The sequence below is a fragment of the Manis pentadactyla genome, chromosome 15 (genome assembly GCF_030020395.1).
Source record: "Manis pentadactyla isolate mManPen7 chromosome 15, mManPen7.hap1, whole genome shotgun sequence".
NCBI classification, from domain to species: Eukaryota; Metazoa; Chordata; class Mammalia; order Pholidota; family Manidae; genus Manis; species Manis pentadactyla.
Genome location: NC_080033.1, coordinates 3,273,768 through 3,298,090, shown reverse-complemented (window position 1 = coordinate 3,298,090; position 24,323 = coordinate 3,273,768). Strand labels below are relative to the sequence as shown.

Sequence of the window (24,323 nt, the reverse complement as noted above, 5' to 3'; positions counted from 1 at the left end):
GAAGATTTCTTAAGGAAACGCCTCTTGAAACCTACGCCCCAGCCCTTCATTTCCTCCTCGCAGGGCTGCCGTGACTGGCTTCCCAAGAGCTCAAAGTGTCCTTTGTCCTGAAGGGCTTTCTAGACCCTGGCTGCTCCTGTGGTGCCGGAAACCAGTAATACATCCAGTTCCCGCTTCGCTGTCCTTCAAGGTTCCATTAGGGGTTCTTGATTTTTTTGTGATCGAGAAATGCTTTCAAATACAAGAACTCCTGGCAGATCAGTGAACAAAAAGACTCAGTGCAATACTAGATCCGGCGATTCATTCATAATTACAGTGCCCGTGGGGCAGCTGGCCAGCGAGGCCGCACGGAGGCGCCGAGCATCTGGGTTTAGACCGGTTCCAGCCATGAGCCACTGTCGGCCCTGACCTGGATCTCATATACCCACAAGGTGACCGAAACGGCTCTGTAGCAATGTTCACACTCCCGTGTAGCCGAAGTGAATTGTATTGGACACACCCACTAGAATTTGCTGGCCCGCCTGGGAAGGGTTCAAGGCAAAAATGGTATATTGAGGCGCATGGCTGGAGAACCATCACAGACCTTAAGGTGTTCGGTGTTCCTTACATCCACTCTCCTATAGGACAGGGACTCTTAGGACTCTCATTTAAAACAGACAAACCTGGAGAATAGTCATTTGCTAAAAGACTGTATCTGGCTGCCCAGGTCTGCCTAGATGGAAAAGAAGAGATTATTTGCTGGGGAAAAACGCCATGCTCACCTCCTCCAGGGCCCATATGGAATCCACCACGGGCTTGGTCTTCTTCTGGTTGTAGAGCCCGATGAGCTTGTCCACCACTCCTCGAATGAGGCCTGCACGGCCCTGTTTGAAGAGCAGATTTACAAGGGAAAACCCCGCGATGACTGTTCTCTTCGTACCGCTTGATGGGGTTCACTTTCTCAACCTGCCACCCCTGGAAGGAGAGAGGGTGCCACGTTACAAGGACTCGAGGCCAGGCCGGGTTTGTTGCGCTGCAGGGTGAACAGGGCTGCAGGGACCAGGTTCCCGCTGGCCACGTGGCAGCTCTAACTGCTGACGCATCTTCCTAAGCATCCATTTGGCCAGGCACTACTGTGAGCGCACGGTGATGCTTATGAGAAGAATCTAGGTGGGAACAACTACGAGGCCTTATGTCACTGGAACATGAAGGCATATGATGAGTGTCACCATCAGCTGTAGGGCTGAATGCTGGCTCGACAGCACGCTCCCTGTTACTGGCTGTGATTCATTTTTCTCAGCTGCATACGGTGGCAGGATATTGCCTCCGAGGTGTCCTGGGAGGATTGAGTGTAAAGCGTTAGGCTTAGTGAATGGTGGTGGTGGTGGTGACAGGGTCGGTGAAGGGGGCAGAGTGGCAGAGAAGTTCCAGAGTGTGGCGGCGACTCGGTGGGAGTGACGCTTCTGACTACAGGAGCGGGTTTTCTAGCGGGGAGTGGCGGCAAGCCTGCAAAGGTGGGTAGGAGTCCGTCAGATGAAGCAGAGAGAGGCAGGGTAAGGGAAGAGGGAGCAGCACGGCAGGGCCACCAGGCCCTCGTATCAGTGCTTCTCACCTGGGGGACGTTGGACCCCCCATGGGACATATGGTAATGTTGGGGGCCTTCTTTTGCTGAGATGCCCGGAGGGAAAATTAATGGCATCTAGTGGGTAGAAGCCAGAGATGCTCCTAAACATCCTACACGCACAGGAAAGCCCCTCACACAAAGAATTATCCAGCCCCAAATGTCACTAGCCCCAAAGTGCTAGGTGGGACACACTTAAGTAGCAAAGATGGCTGCTCTTTCAAGTCTCTCATCTCCCACAAGAAAGTAAGTAGGTAATCCATTAACAAACTACAGAAATGGTTATTTAACTGCTTTGTTCTGATTTAATGCATTTCCTTGGGTGCTGGTTAGAATTTAGGAATTCAAAGTTCCAGTTTCTAGAGGGTTCTAAGAGGTGAAATGGTTAGTATCAGCTTAATGTAGAAGGCAAAGAGGAATGTGATGGTCATTTGTGAATACTTATAATATTTACACTTTTACTTTATTTGTATCTTGCTATTTCCCAGGATTGGGAGACTCACAAAAGTAAAAGATCTTGACATATTTTTAAGTGGGAAAATTGTATCGTTAGCAAAATATGTGTGAGAAAGGTTGAAAACAGGAGTAAGTTTCATGCACAAATTCTTTACCAGTGTACATTTCCCCACAGCCTGGAGGCTGGGGAGACATGGATTTGGCCATGAATGGCTTATGCAAAAGCAAAGGTAGGGAAATGGTTAATAACTTGATTCACAGGGTGTCTGCAATCAATGCTCCTGAAAGGAATGCTTGCTGAACCCACGATTGCTGCCCAGTTGTGGTTAAGTGAGTTCAAGAGCTGAATGCCTGGTTTTGAAATCCCAGTTCTGCTACTTACTAGCTGTGCAACTTTAGGCAAATAAGGTAACCTTTCTGTGCACAGTTTCCCTTCTGTACCTCATGGGGTTGTCATGAGGAATAAATGTGTTAATACATGCAGAGTATTTAGAACAGTGTCTGACATAGAGTAGGTTCTCTCTCAAAATAAAATTGTTATATTATCATCTTAAGTTGGAAGAAATGTTTTGATTTTGTGAGTAAGAGCTCTGAATTTGGAGTCAGAGTCTCTCTAAACATTAACTTCACCTGTTATTATCACCATCACTATGGTCTAAAAGCAAGTGGCATGTTTGACAAAGAGTTTAACAAGCTCTACAAGTTTTAAGGTGGAACATGGTTAAGGGAGACATTCCTGTGTCATGCCAAATATGTCTTTAATCTCTAAGCCTTTTTCCAATGGATAAAAGGAAGTACCTTTCTAGAACCTTCCAGAGCAAAGTCACCATTCCACTCCTTGGCATGCCCTATCTTCAGTTGGCTTCTAACTGACCAGCCAATAAACGGACCAGGCCTCTGAAAGGCAACACTGTTCACTCTTGACCTCCAAGTATACATAGAGCATCCTGGAAACCAGGACTCCCTCTTCAGCCAGGAGAACCTCAGCCTCCTTCCTGGCTGCTCCGTGAGCACCCTCATGGAACCTGGGCACGCTGCAATTACTTCATTAGCACTGTGTGTTGTGACTGTGCATTTAGGGGAGCAAGGGAAAACACTTCTTACAACTGTATTTAATTTGGGATCAATTTGGTTACCCACAGCAGGCTGTCAGCATCACGTTAATCACAGCCACAGCAATGAAACAGCTGTGAGCGGCGCAAAGCCTGTCTCCAGGGAACACGCTCCTGATGGCAGGGAACACGCTCCTGATGGCTGGGAACACGCTCCTGATGGCATCCTTCCTTAGATTCTATTCTTGCTCCCCTGCAGATTCTGTACTTGGGCTCATCCTTGACCTGAACTTCAAAGTTCAAATGCAAAGGCAGGTCCTCTAATTTTTGTCACAGGGCAGGGAGCACTAATCATTCCAGAATCAGGGAATGTCTGGGGGGTGACGCTTTTGGCAGTCAGTGTTGGCAATGTGGGGGCATATGGACACCCTAAGAATAGATTCCATACCCATTCCTATGGCCTTCCCTGGCCACCCTATTCACAATGCCTCCATCCTGCTGTTTACTATTTCAGAGCCCGTTTCTATCCCTTGCAGAGGTTTTATGACTATTTATATACATCTTATTAATATGTTGTACTTATTTCCATTTGTCTCCCTCATTAGATATGTTACAGGGGGTCTAAAATGTACCCATTTCATTGACTGTGATACCCTGGTGTCTGGCACATGCCACAAACAGTAGGTGCTCAGAAGATGCTTGTGAAGCAAGTGAATCAATCAGTGTCACGCTGGCTGCTTTAGGAGGCTGAGAGGAGACAAGACAAAAGCAAGCTCTTATGAGAAGCAGCGATCCCCTGTTGTGGGGGTGGGGGTAAGAACTGAAGTTCAAGCCCCAACTGGTTTAATTCTAGCAAGTGTTGCTCTCAGTGGGAATGTAGATCTGAGTAGGTTCCTAGTGGGGTGAAAGCCCAGAGATGTTACCTCTCATTGCAGACAAAATAAGCACTGTGTTCAAAGCATGATTATTTACACTAGGGATTCACGAACTTGCTTTTGTCCAAAAATCACCCCAAGAGCTAGCTAAAATTGTAAGATCCCATTTGTATCTCCACTTCAGAAGTATGGAGATACAGAGAAATTTCAAGTATCCCCAGAAACCTGGGCAGAAAGTAGCCAAACCAAATGGTCGGTCTTTCCAGGGAGCACATAAAATGCACTAATACTAAGTTTATTTTTGACCAATGATTAAAAACACCAACACTTAAGTCATCTCTGTTAAAATGAAAAGGAAGCTTTCTTGAATTTCTCTGACAATCTCTGTGCTTCATTTAGACAAAAGCAACCCAAGTGTATATACAGTCTTGCCCATGTGTAGTGAGAAGGGAAGGAATGCGGGTTTTACTGAAAATGGATGGTGCAGATGAGGGACAAACATGATTTAGTTCATCGGGTCAAATCCTTGGATGGGAGAGCTCACAACACGCAAATCACTGCATGACCAGAGCACGGTCGACGTGCGCAGATACTTACTGATTTTGCAAAGCTAAAGAAGCTCTTGGTCTCTCCAGTCACCAAATTGGATGAACCTGCAAATGAAAGATTCCCAAGTCAAGCTATTGCTAATGAAAATCAGTATCTTTTGCTACACATGGAAGAATGGCAGTTCTTTGGTCAAGAAGTTGAAAATAAATGTAATCCAGCCTTGGAAGAAAAAGGGAAATGGATGGGTGGCGTCCAGTTGACTTAATTTTAGCCACGTGTCACTGGCTCAAAGGGGAGGTGATATTTCTCAAGGTGATCATGTCATTACTTTGGAAACAGGTATGTTGCAAAACTGTAGGTGATGTAGGTCATAATAAAATGATGAGTTGCTGAAATGGTTGGCTCTGTTCTTCAAGACTAAGAAGTGAATCCCTGTGTGATTCTCCTTTATGATTTGAATTTGATTCCTTGAGAAGTGAGGAGGTTGGACTCTGACTGGAGCTGGGTACTTGCGTGATATGAGAGGTAGGGCTGAGCTAGAATTTAGATGGATGGAAAAAATAGGGTATAAAAGAGTAGGAGAGGGTGAAACAGGTTCAGAAGCCAAGGAAATGGTGTAACCAACATACTAGTTCCAAAGAGGTCTAGGCATAAAGGTGAAAACCACTTGAAGCAAATGTGTGAGAAACAGATTTGCTAATGGAAACAACAGTGTTCAGAAGGCGGATGAGAGGTAGAGTCGGGAAAGATCCCTAAGGTGCTTTTACAAAGAGAAAAGACCCCTTCGTGGGATTCCTGGAGGTGAGAGGGATGAGAGAGCTTTTAACACATCAGATACCATATTGCTGGCTTTTCAAGGAGTTTTCTGCCTTTCCCCAAAGATTGGGAGCAACTCCTTCTCAGAGAACTGTTACTTAGTGAAAATACAATTTTTTAAACTTAATTATTTGGCCTGTGTTAAAAAGTTAGTTAATTGCTCCTCCTGCTTTTATGGGGTAACTCCCACCAAACATTACGGTACCAGACTTTGATTACTTAGCAATCAAGAATGATTGTAATCTATTAGGTACTTATGAGATGATCTAGTTGTATTCTGCCAATATGATAACTGGTAAATAAGTAAGGATGAATCAATTATCCATCTGCATTTGACTCACATGTTAGCCACATCCAGTATCCATCCCTACATTGTGCCTTGACATTCATAGCTTCTTTTATCAATAGCAGTGATTTTAAAATTATGTGTCCAACTGCAAAGACTATGAAATGTGTGGCCACTATTGAGAATCCCAGAACATTTCAGCAGTGGGAAGCTTATTCCTTCTACCTGCCATAAAGATGATGACAAAAAGATGCTGGACTATCTGTACTTCTCAAATATCTTTTGTAAGCTTCTCAGCTTATAGCAAGGAAATGAGTATTTTTTTCCTGAGTTGTTCAGAGCTAAGGCTTAATTTTCTATTGTACCTACAGGGGACAGAGGTGCCAAAAATCTGAAACATCATATAATCTTAGTATCATTCAGCTTTAGAATGTGACATCTTGCTTCAGATATGCTTTTTTTTACTTGATGACGACTAATGTGTGCATGCGTGTGACAGAAGAGAAGAGGGAGAGGAAGTTCTGGAACCTCATTCTGCCGGAGAAAACCTTTCATAAGCCCCCTAAATCCAAGAGCGTATAAGTGGCTGCAAAAGCAGATGTGTGCGCCCACCATCCAGGGCTTCTTTCTTGACTGAGACATACAGGAGTAGTTCAAAGGGAGGAGGGTCTGCACTTTGCACCTTCATCTCCAGGACTAAAGAACCTCCCTGAAAATCCTCGTATCTTAGCCACTCCTCCCCATCCAGCTGTGAGTCCTTCATTCCTTCATTTTGAACCTCCTTTGAAGCCACTAATATTTCCCATCAGCACCTTCTGTAGTCAAGTCCCAGCTCAGTAACTACACTGGCTTGGCCTTGCTCTGTCCTGCTTAGAATGAGGAGTACTCATGGGGGTAACAGGGGAGTAGGCACATATGTTACTCTAATAATTGAAAATAACAGCAATAGTAATATTAGAGAAAACATGTAAAAATTAAATCCCCCAATCTCATTATCCCAACATATCAACATATTTCATTTTCCAGAGCCTTCATCTGTAAGCACACGTGCAGCGTCCCCTGTCACTGGCCATGTCTCCTGCTTCTCTTGAGCACTTGCTATATAAAATGTAGGTTCCCAGTGTTTTGAGAAGGCTGAGACCTTTCCCAGTGTTGTCCCCACAGAGGCAATCCAAAACAACGTCCACTCCTTCAGCAGGAATTCTAGATGGTGTGAACACAAAGGAAAATTCTGTAACCTGTCAGGGTCCAAACTGTCATTCCCTTTCCCTTCTTGTGTCCTGTCGTTCACTCCCAGAATCACAGTGGGAGCTCTCAGAATTGCAATAAAGAGGGCCAGAGTCCAAGAAGTAGATTTACCCTCCTGGGTATAACTATAATAATTTCACAAGGTTGGAGACCGCTCAGAATCTGGCTGGTGGCTGATAATTAGGAATCGGCCTCCGGTTGGGAGAACAAGCTTGGGAGTCCGTCAGTTTGAATTGCTGTCTAGCCATTTCACTCAACTTCAGAGCCTTCGTTTCCTCCTTTGTGAAGTGGCGTGAGCAAGTTGCTTTGTCAAGAATGAAATGAGGTGACAAATGAAATGCTTGGCCTATTGCCAGCCACATAACCATCACACCGAAAGTCAAATCCACAGGCATGTTCTGGGAACCAGAGCCAGGCTCTGTCCAAGGTGCTGAAGAGAGAGCAGCAAACATAACCAACAAGTTTCCTGTCTTCATGGGGCTCCTGATTTAGCAGGGCCCAGCTTTTCATTGCTCTCCATCTCCCTCCTCAGTGAAGCTAAAAGGCATGTTAATTTAACTTGCAAACTTCTATTCAGCAAAATAAATAGAAGTCCTCAAGTCAAGTCTGAAATCCAGCCCGGAACAAAGGCCCATCAGAAATGATCAGCTTAGCTTCTACCTACTAGAGCTCTTATCTGCCTGTGCGTCCTTTCAAGTCCCACCTGTAAATTCAGAACTAGGGAATTGGGCCAGTGGATCTCAAACATAAGTGTGCACTGGAATCTCATGGGGGATCATTAAAACATAGACTGCAATTTGCTCTCCCTTCCCCGCTCTCCCTAGCTTCTGATTGAGTTGATCTGGCGTGAGGCTGAAGGATTTGCATTTCTAGTACGTTTCCAAGAGAAGCTGATGCTGTTGATTCTGGCTCCACACTTGACAACAACTGGTCTAAGCCAGTTACTCAGGAGCCAAATTAGCATGCAAACTAGCTTTTTTAAAATTAATAATTAATTTTTTCATTAAATATTTACCACTGGCACTTCACTAGGCACTGGGGGATATAGTGGTGAGCCCACTCAGACTTGATTTCTCCCCTTTTGGAACTTACATTTGGCAGACATTAACCAATAATTACACATTGAAATTGAATGGCATCTAGTGCCATAAATACACTATGAGATTGGGTAAATCTAGAATTTGCCTAATCAGGCCTGCCATAGAAGGGATCCCTGGGGAAGTGGAAAGTAGAGGATTTATCCAGGTAGGATGGCAGGAATAGTGTTCCAGGAAGGAGGAACAGCATGTGCAAAGGCCCTTTGGTGGGAGGATGCTGATGAGCAGGAAGACTGGGAAGCAGTCAGTTTGGCTGAAGTAAAGAAAATGAGAGAGAGCTTGCTGCCAGGTTAGGCCAAAGAGGTGGGAGGTGCAGTACACAGCCTTTGGTGGTGGGTTATAGCCTGGTACTTCACAACCAGTGACTGGATCTCCACCTTTAGTCATGGGCTGAGTAACTATACTCCTGTTTTCCTAATCTCTACCAGGCCCCTTTTATGCCAAGTTTGTTTACTCCTATGGAAATAGGACCTTGCTCTGCTTCTACGAACCAGCCCTCCTAGACCATCAAGTCTTCTCTCTGAACTCCATTTCCCTAAGACTTCTCTCCTTGCCTGCAGGATGCCCACCTGTGCTCAGGAGAAGCCTCCCAAATTCTAAGCTGTGCACACCTTGCAGGGCATCCCCGAAGGACCTGCCCATCCTAACTGCCCACTCCTTGCCTGGTGCTCCTCATATCTACATTCTACTTGTGAGTCCACATTTTCTTGCACAAACTGCCCATCATACCGCCTCCATTAGCTGCTTACCTGGTCTTGGTAGCTATCCTGTGGACTCTGGTTCTGTAGCAATGCAGGGCAGGCCACAGCCAGGGTAACTTGTAAGCTCCTGTCCACTTCCGCATCCTCACTTCCCACTAACTTCTCAAGGCGTTCTGACTTTCTAGCTATCCCTAAAACTTTTCTACCTCAGGGTCTTCGCATGTGCTATAATCTCTGCCTGAACAGCTTTTCCCCGGTTTTCCTTAAGAGCTGATTTCTTTTCCCCTTTCAGGTCTCACTCATGTGTGACTTCACCAGAAAAGTTGTAACTAACTACCCCACCTGAAGTGGCAACCCCCACCTCCAAAGTATCTCTTTTAGCTTCCTTTATGCTTCAGTATCTATACTCATATCTATCAGAGTTGTAGTTATTATCTATCATGGCTGTAATCACTCTACTTACTTGTTTACTTATTTATGGACTGTCTCTTCCACCAAAATGTAAGTCCCATGATCTAGGGGCCATGTTTATGCTGCTTACTGTAGTATCTTCAGCCTTTATCTTGCTGGCATAGTAACTGATTGGATGAATGAAGGAGTAAATGAATGAAAAGTGAATGGATGCAAGGGAATGAAGAAAGCATTTGAAGACTGGTGTTCCGGTCTCTATATGTATGCTTCCTTCAAAGGAAACACATTTTCTGAGTTCTGCTGCACCCCAGGCATTTCATAATTAGTCCTCACAACAAGTCTGTGAGGCAGGCGTTTTAACTTAATTTTTTGAAGAAGAAATGGAGGTTCTCAGATGCAGTGCGTTGCCCAGGACTGTGTAACTGGTACGCCTGAAATTCAAACCTCGGTCTAGGTTAACTCCAAAGTGGGTGGCCCTTCCGCTATTCTGAACTTACCACTTCAGGAATGTTCAAGCCAGTGTAATTATGGAAGCATTGCTTTAGCAAACAGCAGTCAGTTTAATTCAGTCTTTGAAGAATTCTGACTTATATTTCATCTTTTAAAATATTTATCCTGAGCGAGTCCATATTATTTCAAACAGTGATGCCAAGAGATATGCTTTGCCAGCACTTTTAGAGCTGAATCAGGTAAGATACCCTTTGCACATGAACAGGGCTTGTCAAAGAAGCCACCAATTTGCTCCTTGCCTGGCTGCTGTCATTGCATCCTTTTGAAGGATGAGGATGCTTGATCTGTTAGCTTCCTTGGAGGGTAGAAATGCCCCTCAGGTCTAAGGTAGGAGGTGGGAAACTGAAGTGCTCCACCCCCACTCAGTCAGCACAAGGCCAATCAATGCTCACACTGAATGGGACTGGCTGGTCCATTTGAAATGCTCCAGGCCCCCGTAAGTAGCCTTGGGGTGGGGCCTCCCTCAACCACACTACACTGAGGCACACCTTAGCAGTTCTTTGAATGGGATAGTCATGAAAACCACAAGCAGAGCTAGGTAGCTCATCAGAAGCACGGGGTCATCCTCATTTCTCAGCACCCCCCACCAATATTTGGGAGTGTCCACTCCACTCCACTCCATTCCTCTATTTCGATTCCCTTTTCTCTGAGAACTCATCTGTGCCATAGCTTTAACCATCACTTCCAAGCTCGCAACAGGGAGTGAGGCGATTTCAGAGCATCCAGCACAGTTCCTGGCACACAGTAGGCTTCTCACAGATGACTGAACATAGCATCCCCCATACAACAGGCTTTTCAAAGGGTGCTGAGCATGGTGCCTGGCTCTCCTTAGTATTTGTTGACTGTTGACGGCACCACACGTACCTGGCCCTGACCCCCTCTTGAAAATCCTTTCTGGTTCACCTTCTCTCTGTTCTCTCCAGGTGATCAGGCATTCATTAATTTCCACTGATTCTCAGTTTCTTTGTAGGTACAGTAAGGAATGTGCACCTTGTAGGACTGTCTGAGGTGCACATGCAATGCCCTACACATGGTGCTCAGCAGAATGAGAGGCCAGGCCAGCAAGGCCTGGCGCTGCCACCTGCCTGGCCCCTGCCCACCTACCTGGCCTGAGATTCGCCCCCTTCTCCCTCTACCTTCTGCAAACCATCCCATCCTGCAAGCACGCCCTTAGGGGCGTCTGCCTCGGCACTCTCTCTGGTGTGGCTCTCCTCTTTATGTTTAAAGACCTTACAGTGTGCAGATGCACATGATTTAAGGCTTCGAACTCTTCTGCTTGGTTTCAAGCACAGTCACCCCTCCTTCCCAGAGAAGGGCCACGTGATGTCAAGGTTGGGTCCATATTATAAACGTTTCCCGTTTACTGTGCCTGAGTCAAGGCCGAGAACTTGTTCAGAAGAACCTTACCAACTGACTGGCTTATAAAAGAATTTTCCTCTCAAGAAATGTTATGGTAATTGTTTTTTTCTAGTTTATCACACCCAAGATAGTGTAACCATATCTGTGATCAAAAAATAAAGAAGATTCACTCTGTATTCCACTCCCACTGCATACTAGTGGCTGGATCTTTCCCCCTCTCCTTTCATTTTATGTCCTTATGTGCCAAGAATTAATACAAAGCTGTGATCACAGTGTAGCTAGAAGTTGGCACTCTGTCTTTTTACTCAATATGCTACCAGGGGCATTTTTTTTCATTTACTGACAGAGTCTTCATAATTATCATTTTTTCGGGGTGGCATAAACTCAACTGTGTGTGTGTAGCATAATCTACTGAACTGTTTCCCTTTTCGTGATAATAGGGGCTGGTTCTGAATTTTTGCTATTACAGACAGTGCTACAATTCACCCTGTCAGCTTCTGCTCAGCACTACAGGGATGCAGAAGCCGTGCTGAGCTCTGCAACGGGCAACGTGTGCCTGTTGCTTTGATCTCCTTTTGGATTCTTTCCTGAGGGAAGGATTAGTGCCACAGAGGGCATAAACATATTTGCAGCTTCCCAGTCATTTTTGGTCCAATCCCAGGGTCTCTGCTTAGACGCACAGGAGGTGTTGTAAGTCACATTTGAAAGAAGGTGGTGGTGAGGTGGGTCTCAGATGCTGTTACCCTTTGCTTTTCTGACATCAGCATTCATCATGGATTGAAAGGCTAGAGGCAGCAGACCAAGGATGGGAGGAACAGGGGATGGAGGCACTACATGGACAACGGGGAGGACAGGAGTGTCCTGCTTATGGACGGTCAATTTTTCAGAAGAGCAGCAGCCTCTCACTGTCCCCTCTCACCACTTCGCACAACCTCCCACCTCCAGCGGCACTGGGCTCCTTCCGGATCCTCCACATTGTAGCTGCAAGATGCAGGCTGCCTGAGGGCTCGGAAGGCAGGCAAAGGTCTACCCTGGAAGACTTGAAAATATGCCTGCAATCTCCAGACATCTGAGACACGGCTGGTGAACTTGTAATATCTAGCTTCAAAGCTCTCTTTTCACATCCCACAGTCAATATTGGGGCAACCTTAAATTCTTTGTAAATATCTACCTTCAAATTTAAAGGCAGATCTGAAAATATAGACCATCAGAAGACTCTCCAAGAAATGTCCCAAGCGTCCGCTAATCCGGTCTGAATCTATCACCTCAAACAACCACATCCTCTAGTCCTTTAAGTTTTCATCTTATTGTGTGATTTGGAGAGAGTCGTTTCTTTATTATGATGCTTCGTGGACAACTTAATTCCCTCACACCTTACAGCTCAGGGCTGGAAAATGAAAATAAGCAAACAGTGGCTCTGGGACATCTCCGAATTCCCTCAGGGGCCCCGAGTGAAGCAGAACCCGAGATTCAGCCTCATGCCCTGAGCAGCAGCTGGGTGGCACACACAGATCACCCGAAAACGGGGTGGCAGCTGGGTTTTCCGTCGGATTCCCTGTGTTGACATACACGTGGCCGTGATCAATGGCTTTGGGATCCCAGGTGCAATAGGGATTGGGTTTAAACCAGGGTCCCCCTCTGCTAGCCCCCGACAGCAGCCAGCCGCCTGCTCTCCCTGCCTGCAGCCCTTCCCACCTCCCATTCCTTCTCTACACACCACCAGTGACTGTTCAAAACCCAAAGCTGGTTGGGTCACTAGTTTGGTCCCTTGGTGGCTCTCAGTCACAGCCAGGTTGGAATCTACATTTCCCTGGGTTGTTATGTGAATGACTGAGAAATAAGCCTCTCCGTGCTAAGGTAGTGTTATAGCAGCGGTCATAATCTAGCTTCGTGATTTATTGGACTGCTCTGTCCCTTGGTTTTATCCTCTCCAAAACAGGGATAACAGGGTTTTTCAGGCAGGCAAAGCTCTATCTTTTGAGAGAAGTACATGAGCTAATACATGCAAAGTGTTCATCACAGAGCTAGGAATGCCAGGCCCCCAACATATATGTTTCCTGTTATTACTATTATTATTGTTGTCATCCCCCCTCTAAATGGGTGCTACTGCTCTGTAGGAGAGGAAAGAGCAAGGACCACCCGGGAGCAAACCCTTGCCTTTTCACTTCTTGCACATAGTCTGCATTTCTGTCACAGAGGTGGGTCACAGAGTCTTTGATGGCTTCATACCTGAAAGTGGAAGCCGTTCCAAAGATAGTCACGTTGGGGATAGTGGAGCACAGCTGAGCCACAGCCTGGCCCTGGAAGTGAAACACAATAGGAAAGTCACACAGGAGTGCTACCACCCGACCACCAGGCTTGCTGGGTGGAGAGCGGGATTTCTCAACCTTTGCCACTCTTCACCTTTTGTAGCTCAATTAGTCTTTGTTGTAGGGGCTGAACTGTGCATTGATGTCTAGCAGCATCCTAGCCTCCACCTACCAGGTGCCAGTAGCAACCCGCAGTTTGTGACAAGCAAAAATGTCTCCAGACATTTCAAAACATCCCCTGGGAGACAAAAATCTCCCTCAGTTGGAAACCACTAGTGTAGAGGAAAGTGAGTGTGAGCCAGCGAAACCGAGCACCAAGATAACAACTCATGTAACCACACTGAGCCTCGGTTCCTCATCTATAAATTAGCAATAATGGTACCTCCTCCTTTGGGGGGCCTAAGGGAATATCTTAGTTTGGGTCCCTGAGAAACAGACCCTGAGGCAAGGATCTGAGAGTGCTTTATTTGGAATATGATTGTAGGAAATGCCAGGATACCAAGATAGAAAAAGATGGCAGCCATTATAGGCTTTTTATCAAGTCCATACCCACCAGGGGTTCCTACAACTCAATCCCTCTGGGGAACTCCATGAGCAAGGGTAGAATACACCTGTTATCCCAGCCAAGTGGTGAGGAAGCTGGAGTATTTATCCACCAGATGTCCATCCGATATAGGTTGAGCGTTGCTTCTGTGGCAGTCTTTCTTGTGCACATCTGGCTCATCCTCATGGGCCAAGAAAGCTCCCGCAGCTGGACAGAAGCCCTAAGTAAGCAACCTTCAGCAGGCTGGGCTAAGTGCAGAGAAGATACGGTATGGCTGACAGCCTCTGCTACAGGGGTTACATGAGGCATATGTAACACAGGTCAAGCACTTGACACAAAACGTGGCATTTCATAGGTACTCTATAAATCTTAATCATCTGTACCCTCTGGTGGGTTATCATAGCCAGGGCGGAGATGCCCAGTTACATGTCCAGATACAAAAGGAAATGCCAATGGATGAGGTTTAAATGTTAAATGGTCTAAGAGACATCACAGATGCAGTTAGGAATGGGTGGTTTTTCCATATCCTTTTTCAACATGGTCACTAATTTACGTCATTTGACAAAATCCTGTGATCATGTGCATTCAGAAACCTTGTTAGACCCAATTTGCTGATAATTAAGCTGCATTCCCAAAGCATGTACTATGTCTTTCCAGTGCTCCATCTACCATCTTAAGGAGGCAGAAATTATTAAGGAGGGAAATTATTCTGCCAAAGTCAGCTGGGGCATTAACTTCTGCCTATCACCTTATGTACATGTCTTCACGTTGGTGGACTAAATCAGGTTGGCAGGTCAATTTCTGGAAACGTCTCTTCCCCACAGTCACAATTAAATCAGCAATTAAAGGCAATGCTGAAAGAGTCACAGAATCTCAGAGCTGGAAGATTATCCAGTTGCCCCCTTCCCATCACTGTTTTATAGATGAGGAAAAGGGGACTCAGAAAGGGTAAGGTGACCCAGGTCTTCAGAGGCAGATCTGAGATTCAAACAAGGTCCCCTGACTTCCGGTTGTTGCCATTTTCTGTTAGGCCGTACTGTCTGCTTACTTTGACATTTTAAGATAAGCAGACTTTTAAGTTGCTGCCTAAAATAGACATGTTACTGACAGGCTCACTTGGAGGTCAACATTTCAGAACATGGCATGAACCTAAGACTCCAGAGAGGCTATAGTTCTCTGTTCTAAGAATAGCTTTGATATTTGCTTAATATTTCTATCCCCTGATTATGGAGAATAAAGAAGGGACTATCCTTCCTAGTGGGTATAAATACCAGCATCAACGCAGCAATCCTCTGAAATTCAACAGGGCTTGAGCTAACCTTGTTAGTACTGGGATGGGAGATTAGAACCAGTGCCAGTATCTGTGTAGTCCGTCCTGCCCTCTGTCTTAAGGAAATATAACCTTTATCCACCGGACTAGTTTTCAAACTCCTATTGTGTACAGTCACACTGCTGTAGATGCTGGAGTGTCAGAAATGATGACACACCTTAATCTCTCTCCAGTGCCAAGCCCCCCACACGGAGGCCAGACTTGTGTATTGAACTACCATTTGGGTATCTATTGGCAAGCCTATCCAAAAACAACACTGATCCAAAATGAAACTCATGGCTATCGGCACATTACTTCACAGACTGGGTGGTTTAAACAACAGAAAGGTACTGTCCATGGTTCTGGAGGCTGGGAGTGTAAAGCCAAGATGTCAGCAGTGCTGTTTCCTTCCGGTGGCTGTGAAGGTGGGGGCCAATGCGGCTTCTTGGCTTCACAGACCATCTTCTCTCTGGGGCTCTTTCCGTGGTCTTCCCTCTACACCAGCCTGTGTCCAAATTTCCTTTCTTATGAGGACACCAGGCTACTGAATCAGGGCCCCCCTAATGACCTCATTTTAACTCGATTACCTCTGTAAAGGCCCTATCTCCAAATAAGGTGGCATTCCGAGGTACTGAGGGTTAAGACTTCAACAGTGAACTGAGGGGACTCTTACTGTATTTCCTGCTTCAGTGGGTGGAACCACACTGGTCACCCTAAAGCCGGGAACCTGGCGGTCACCCTGACCCCTCTGTCTTTGTCCTCCCACATCCAGCTAGCTAGTGTGTCGTTCCCTCTCGGCATCTCTGTCACCTCTCAGTCTGATGATCAAACTTCCTCCCCTGGCTCAGGACAGTGCCCTTCAAACGGGCCTGGCTATGTCCCTGTGCACTTCACACCGCGGGCACAGTGAGGCTCCTTAATACAACACTGAGCGTTTCACTGCTTGTTTCAAAGGATCCCTGTCATGGCTCTCAGAATGAAGTGCACACCCTTCAGTTGTTCCCAGGCTAGCCCTCCAGATCTAGCCCTGTGGGCCCCTTTACCCTGAGATCCTTTCACTTGGCCGGTATCACAGAACTTGAGCCACTGCTGACTGATACGCCATGACCCCGGCCCTGTGCGGCCCTCTTTCCATGGCGCCCGCAGAACAAGCCGTTAGCTCTAGTTTCCTGAGGAAGGAGCTGAGGTTTGCAGAGTCAGGCACCTGGCCCAAGGCCACCAGGGTAAGATAGAGCAGACCTTGGTCAGCTGAGCTCTGTGCTCACAGCCAAGTGGCCTCGAGTGACAGAGCAGATCCTCTGGGCACTTGTTTCACTATGCGGCGTGTAATTCCATATGTATTTTAAGATCGTGGCGGGATCGTGGATCTAATGCATCCAGGGGCTGACGGCAGTAGATGCTCAGTATTTGCCATCAGGACCGCTATGAATACAGCTGCTACTTTTCTTGGTATTTTATCCTATCAGCAGGAGCACATCTGCAGTCCCCCCTCCTGAATGTACCCCACTGCGTGAACATCAGCGCTGGTTTTCTCCGTGCCTTTCCCCTCCACAGCAGGCCCGTATTCCACTCTCTTCTTCACGTCCTTCCCACTTCCCTGTAGACATCTCCTGTTTTAGAAATCCTTCCCAGTGTCCCAGGCAAAGTCACTTGGCTGCTTTTGTGGATCTGTGGGTCTGTGGATCCTTCCTCCAGGACAGCAGCCCCACAGCCTTCTGAGGTGGCCAACTGCCCCATCTGTGAGCCCCACGAGGTCACGGCCAAGGCCTCATCTGGCTCCACACCCCAGTGCCCAGGGCAGAGCCCGGCACATAACAGGAGTTTGGTGAAACTTGCTGAATGGATGCTTGAGAAACTCGGAGAGTGGGATATAATGGGAGATCCCCCTTATCATTTTGCAGATTTCCATGTTCACTAGTATTACAGAGTGGGAATAAAGCATGGATTTATGTATCATACGTAGTATCTGACCTAAGCAGAACTTTACCATTTCCATTTTAAAGAGAAAGATACATGTGGTAGTGAAATAACATGATATAAATAACTGGGTTATTTTTATATCTATATTATTATAAAATATATGCACATACTATATATCATATAAATCATATATCATTAGAACAATGTATAATTATATGTAAATGTATAATTAGTGTATATAAACAAATGCATATTTAGTATAATTAGTGTATATAAACAAATGCATATACAATTCAGAATAGCATATTATATTTCACTTATATATTGGTATACCAATAAAATTGTTGTATATGCATATATAGTATATAATTCTTGTCGAATTAGCATAGGCAAGTGTTATGCATATAATATATAATTTATATTGCTATATAAAAACAGGAGGAAAACACAAGTTCGGTACATATCTGTTTGCAGCAGCTGCTCCCCTTTTAGTTCTCTATTAATTCACTTAGGCAATGAGAGGCCCTTGCAAGATCCTTAATGATTTTTGTAAGTAAATAATGCTTAACGTTCTGTATTTAAGCAAAAAAGTGCTTTCCCTCACCATTTGTAGAAAATCTTTACTCTCCCTATTCCAACTCTCAAGGTGAGTACAGGATCACCATCTAATATGTCCCTGTTTCCCCCCATGCCTAGCAAATTGTGCAGACTCAATAAACATTTGTGGAAGACAGAATGAATTTTCAATAAAAAGGATTTGCAATTTACCTGCGGACCTAAAACATGAAATGAACAAGGTGACCCATCCTCCAGCAAGCCCAGCAAATGGAGATCTGCACATACTTGCAACTGATTTTCCTCTCCCTCTGTAGAATGTGAGCATTCTGCAGCAGGCCTGGGCTTCGCTTCCCTGTGGCTACCAGCACGGCAAGAAGAGAGGCTGTGGGCCTTTTGTCTCACCACGGGCCAGGTACTGTGCTAAATCGCTTCATTACATCCTTAAAACACTCTTAGAGTAAATACGATTGGTTCCTTTTACACCTGAAAATGCAAACTCAGAGGAGGGAAGAAACTTGTCCAAGGCTCTGCGGCTTGGAAGTAATAAAGCTGGGCATCCAACTCAGGTTTCCCCGGTCCCAAGGCCACTCTGCTAGTAGCTGTCTTACCCATCCAGCTAAGCATTCAAGTTGCTGACTTGGAACTGAAGTCTCAGAGAAAACCATGGGTCCTTGGTATCAGTCTGGAAGGCTTCACTGATCTGAGACAAGACAGCTTTGTCTCAGGTTCATCCAAGGGAACAGATTTCAGCCAGCTCAGTCCAAGTTCCAGGGCTGTCGGGGCCTCTCAAGCAGCGCACAGACAGTGAGAAACAGGGACAGTAGTTACAGGACAGCTGTTTTGGGTCCCTGAAATCTGACTCTTATCGACAGACTGGCAGTTCAAAGCAAGATGCTATTCCAGAAAAGCTAAGCACAGTAGACAGATAATTAGAGGAAAAAAATGCAGCTATACAAAAGGCCTAGTGCCTGGTACATACTACGTACTCAATAAATGGTAGCTTTTAAGCTGTAACTGCCCTGGAATTAAGGCTGGGCCTGATTGGAATTCTAGTTACCTCCTAAATAAGAATTCAGAATAGCTGATCCTGTCAATGCATTCAGGACTCAGTATCAGAAACTCAACTGACAGACAAAGAATGGATGGCTTAAAAGGCTCAGCCTTGTTTCTCTTTATCTGCAGCAACTCTAGCTTTGACCATAGGGAAACACACTTTCCTCTCCTACCACAGGACCCTTCCACATGCAGTTTCCCCTGCCTGGAATCCTTTTCCCTATCATGTCTCCTGGCTAATTCCCAGTCATCCTTGGAATCTCTGTTACTTCATTGAGTCATTCATTCCATCAATATAGGGCTATTTAATGAGTGCCTCTAGTAGATTAGACATGAGAGGTGCAAGAAAGGTAAATGTAGACAAGTTATATATTGTCCCTGTCATATAGGAGCTTGCATTCTAACAGAGGCAACAGATACTAATAAAGTAAGTATACAATTCAGGGCACAGTGATATATACAAACCAGAGGGGTGAGAACACCAATCCCGACACTGAGTGACCAGGATAAGACCACACGGGTGCAGTACAGTTTTTGAAATGTGCAGAAAATGAGAGGCATGCACTAAAGTGTGTGGGTATGTAGGGGGGAGGCTGGATGATGGGAACTTGGGCTTGATCTCTGTGCTCTCTCCAGCTCTCTGATTTCTCAGTCACAATGGCTGGTTCTTCAGCCAGGCGAGGCCAAAGCTGCTTGAAGAAGCCTCCCAGAGAGTGAAAGTTGACTCATTACCCTAAGTTTAGGGAAAAATTGAACTTTCTATTGCTAACTTGACCATTTCCGAGATCACTTTTAAAATAGAATTATGTTCCTGTCTTCCAAAAGTTATCTTCACTTTTAAACAGCTCACGGAAACCACAGACCATACCCAGAGTGAAAGAATGGAAAAGAATTAGCAAAATGAACTTGTGAATGTATGAATGTATGAACTGGTGGGCATGATGAGGTAAGACTTTTTATTTTCTCCTAAAGAATTGTCTGTATGCTTTTTCATCTGCTTCCCCGCATAGAGGCACAGGGACTAGGAAAGATCCCTGAATGTTATTACAAAATCTAGTGCATTGGGTACTTGAGCCCTTTGCTTTTTGTATGACAATCCACATTTCCACGTTGAGATTTAGACGCAGGTTTAGAAATACTCTGGGACAAGTTATATATTTTTAGATCGATGCTGTCATCTACCTGCTCAACAATTCAGTTGACTCAATTGTTATAAGGAGAGGGAATGCAAATCCCACTGTGTGGGCTGATCTATGTGACCCCCCCATCAAAGGCAGAGAGAATATTCTATGTTCTCACCTAGTACACTAAGAATCAGTCAGCTTTTCTTTATCTTGATTGTCACTACAGAGGACACTCCCTATAACATACATGTACTAAGAATTTCAACAGCAAGAAGCTTCAGGGGTGCAGACGCATTTTTGCGTAAGTCTTAGTAGATATTGTGTTCTATTTTTTTCTCTTTTATTTACTATACAGATCAGTGCTTCTCAGTATGCAGAGCCAGAACCAGCAGCATCCAATCTGGAGAAGTGTTAGAAAGGCAGATTCTCAGGCCCCACCCCAGACCTACAGAGTCAGCAACTCTGCACGTGGGGCTTAGAAAGCCAAGTTTTAACAAGCCTTCCAGAAGATTCTGATGCAGCTCAGGGTGAGAACCACTGATGTAGATCACCCTTAATGGCACCACTCTACTCCACGTGATTTAGGCGCTAAAGCCCCATGATGCTCAGAATACCTTAACATCAGGTGTTTTATTTAAAACCACGGTAGGGCCTGATTATTAGTATGTATTTTGCAAGTTCCCTGAGTAATTTTAATGTGTGGCTCATGCTGAGATCCAGCTCTCTGTACAGTTTTCCTTCCTCTAATTTGGTTGATAATGGCATTGTGACAATCCTGTTGTCCTAGTTGAGGTCGACATCATAGCCCGTGGTTAAGTATGTGGGATCCTGCAGATCAGGGCATGACTAACACAGTCTTCTGGGAGTCAGAGATGCAGGAAGAGGAAACACCCACCCCCACTCTCCCTATGGTCAGGTCTGAAGCTCTAGATGCTTCAAGTTCAGCACCTTAGCCACTGCCCCATAATGCGGGACCAGAAGGAGTCTGGAGGCTAACAGGAGAGAAGGAAGGGGAGCCATCTCTTACTGCCTAGTTACTCTTTGTCAAGCACTCCCTCCATTGTATTCCCATCAAGAAGATGTAGACCCAGGAAGTATTCCCATCAGAAGCGTAGTCCAGAAAGATGAGATGAACTTACTTAAGGTCATCCTGCTAATTCCCAGTAACTGGAACAGACTCAGAAAGGTTAAGTACTTAGCAACCCAAAGTGATGGGATTTAAACCCAAGCCTCCTTGTCAGTAAGCCAAGTTCTTTGTTCTTGACCCCCAAAACTGGCCAATGGGGATGCGGCCCATCAGAGGTTGCAGAGCCAGCTGACGCTCCTGGTTCCCATCCTTGACCGAGTCCTAGAGCTGCCACCCAACCCGGCTGAGCTTCAGATTCCTCTTCTTTAATCGGGGATGATGTCTACTTCACAAGGGCAGGTGTGGGACAAAGGAGGCAACATGCAGTGTGAGTCACCAGGGCTTTCTTCCCCGTTGCTCCCCAATGCCACCTCTTCCGGGCAGCCTTCCTGGAGATCCTCAAAAGACTAACTATCTCCAGCTTTGCCCCCAAACTCACACGCAGCATTTCTCAGCCATCTTCATCTCTGTGCTGTGACTCTCGTCTCCCCCCTTTTCTCTTCCCCTCTTCTTTCTCTTCCTCTCCCACTCCTCTGTTTAAAAACCTCTTCCTTTTGTATCTCCCCCTAGGCATTCAGTTCCTTAAGGGGGAACCACATCTTATTCCCTTCTGTATCCAAAGTATTGGGCCCACTGCAAAGACCTCAGTTACTGTGTTGAGTGGAGGAAACAGCAGAAAAGACAAAAGCTTGGGGAACAAAGAGCAAAGTGGTCAAAGAGGACCCCTGAGGTCAGAGGGTGATCGAGGGCTGGGACCAGGGATGTGTGCTGGGTAGAGAAGGGATGGCTCAGGAGGGAGGTCGGACTGCTACCATTTCAGCCCTTGGCACCTTGAGTTGCTCATCCGAACGGGAAGAGCTGGAGCACCGCATCTCTCAGAGCCAGACACGCGGCAGCTCAGCACGTGGGAAGAGAAGAGGGGCCCCAAGGAAACTGAGTGTGATTAATAGAGGAAAAAGCTGTATATATGTAATATGTACATCTTCATGAATCTAAAGATAAGTATACTCCCATCACTGCAAACAGTACTATCAACTGAACCACCATCACCTCTAAATGTCCTCCTTCCCCCCGTTTTGTGATAGCATTTAACATACAATCGACCCACTTCACAAATGTTTCAGCAGTCAGTGCAGCAGTGCTAACTAAAGCCTGGGGTGCAGAGTCTGTAGGACTTACTCATCTCCTACAACGGAAACCATGTGCCCTTGACCAGCACGTGCCCGATTCCATCTCCTCGCAGCCCCTGGTGACCATCATTCTACTTTCCCTCTATGAGTTTGAATATTTTAGATTCCTGGTGTAAGTAGGATCATGTAAGATGTGTTTTCTGTGTCTGGCTTATTTCAGTTCATATAATGCCCTCCAGGTTCACCCATGTGGCAGCAAAGGGCAGGGCAGAACTTCCTTCTTTTTTCAGGCTGAATGACAGCCCACTGTATTTCTGTACCAGTTTTGTTCTGTTCATCCATTCATCTGCTGATGGACATTTAAGTGGTTCCTATGTCTTTGCTTTTGTAAACAGTGCTGCAGTGAACTTAGGAGCATCCGCATCTCCTCCGTGTTCTTATTTGAACTCTTCTGGATGGATACCCAGAAGTAGGGTGCTGGATCATACGGCATTTAGTTCTTGGAGGCGAGGCACCTCCCTACTGTTTTCCATAAGGGTTGTACCAACTTACATTCTCAACAATAGTACATAAGGGTTCTCTTTTCTCCACATCCTCACCAACACTTTCTTTTTAAATCATGGCCATCCTAATAGGCGTAAGGTGATTTTGATTTGCATTTCCCTGATGATTAGTGACGTTGAGCACCTTCTGAATCAGGCAAACCAGAATTTGACACCTTGCTATACCACTGACAGGCTGTGTGACTTTGGGAAGATAGGTCATCTCTCTCTGAGCCTCAGTGGTCTCATCTATACAATGGCAAATGGGCTGACTGTGCCAAGTGCTGGTTAGTATGGACGAGAGTACATGCCAGGCACAGAGAAGATGCTCAGTAACGGTCAGGGCCCTTCCGCTCTTACACTAGACAGTGCACATGCGATGCTAAGATCTTCAGCCTACTGGGGTTCCAGGCTAAGCAGCTTATTTTCTCAGGCCCTCTGGGATTTAGGATTGTCAACTGCAGGACAGGGAGCTGGGTGGAAGGGTTTGATTTATGGCCACCCTCCCCAGCCACCTACCTCCTGGCTGGCACAGCTGTGAGCCCTGGCAACTGGAGTGTAGCCATCTGTATTATAAATTTTTAAATTTTTCTTTGTATTATATGGTGTTTTGCCATCTTAAAAATCCTTTCTGGCTGGGGAGAGGCTGTCTCTCCCTGGGCAAGCCAATTCCTAGAAATAACAAAGGGCTCCACTGGGATCATGTCTTTGATATGCTAACAAACCGAATCCAGAGCCAGACCTCCTCTATCTAGTCCATACTGGGCAGGAAGCGGTATTCCTCTGCCTTCATTAACCCAGGGCTAGACACCAGGCAAGCAGAGACCACCCCTATAGCCCAAACCCCTCTGAAATATTCATGCTGGCCAGTCCTAAGCTCCCCACCCTGCCCTGCCCTGCTGCCTTCTGCAGAAACCCCAGGAAAGGCCAAGGCCTAAGTGCCTCTCCAGCACCTGTCTTCAGCCGCCTGATCGCCCTACTGACTTTCCCCCAGGGCCCTGCTCATGTTGGCCCTCCTGTCTCCAGGAGCTGTGAGCATCACATGCTTGGTTTTCCTGAGCCTTTCCTGCTGTCCCCTTGCGGCTGCATCTGACTGACCTGCTCCTAAAAGAATATGGAAGCGCATCCGTCTCTTGCCCCAGTGCTTGGGCAGTTTTGTGCAACGTACAGCTTGCCCCAATGCACAGGGCAGCTCCACTAACCAACCCTCTTGGGGTCATAACGAGTCACGGGTCTCTCATCAGTACCACTTCCCAGCTGATAGAGACCGTGGGTGGCCACAGGACAACCCATAGCCCACAGCCTTCCACCCATCAACCGTGCGGCTGGAATCCCAGCGAGGGAGCCAGTCCAGCCCACCGGAGGGCAAAGACTTCTTCACAGGGCTCTCGATCCTGGGGGGGAAGAGCCACTTCCAGGCTGGCTGCCTTCCATGCGGTGCATCTGGATACATTTCCTGGATGATTACATTTGGAGAGTGGGACGCCGGATCCACATTTCCAGCCACACTACAATTTGTGCCCACAGTTTAGAGCATCATTTTCACCAAATACTTGTTAGGTAAATCATACAATCTATTGTCTACATTGGGAAACTGTGTGAGTACAGGGGGATGCCTTTAGTAACTTTGCCCACTCAACAGGCAGAACCTGGAAGTGACTGCAGCAAACCGGGTCACCCTACCTGTGAGGGTGTGGCCATCCTAATAATAAGCAAGGAAAGGAATTCACAGGGTGGCCAGAGATGAG

General features: G+C 46.2%; 1 protein-coding gene and 1 pseudogene across 3 annotated transcripts in view; both read right to left on the bottom strand.

Annotated features, from left to right (window-relative positions):
• LOC130680997 (WAS/WASL-interacting protein family member 1-like) overlaps positions 1-24,323 on the bottom strand; it is a 285,988-nt gene that overhangs the window by 132,345 nt on the left and 129,320 nt on the right. The gene's annotated exons all lie outside the window — the stretch shown is intronic.
• The window catches only part of LOC130680999 (synaptic vesicle membrane protein VAT-1 homolog-like), a 102,898-nt pseudogene that overhangs the window by 43,197 nt on the left and 35,378 nt on the right, over positions 1-24,323 (bottom strand).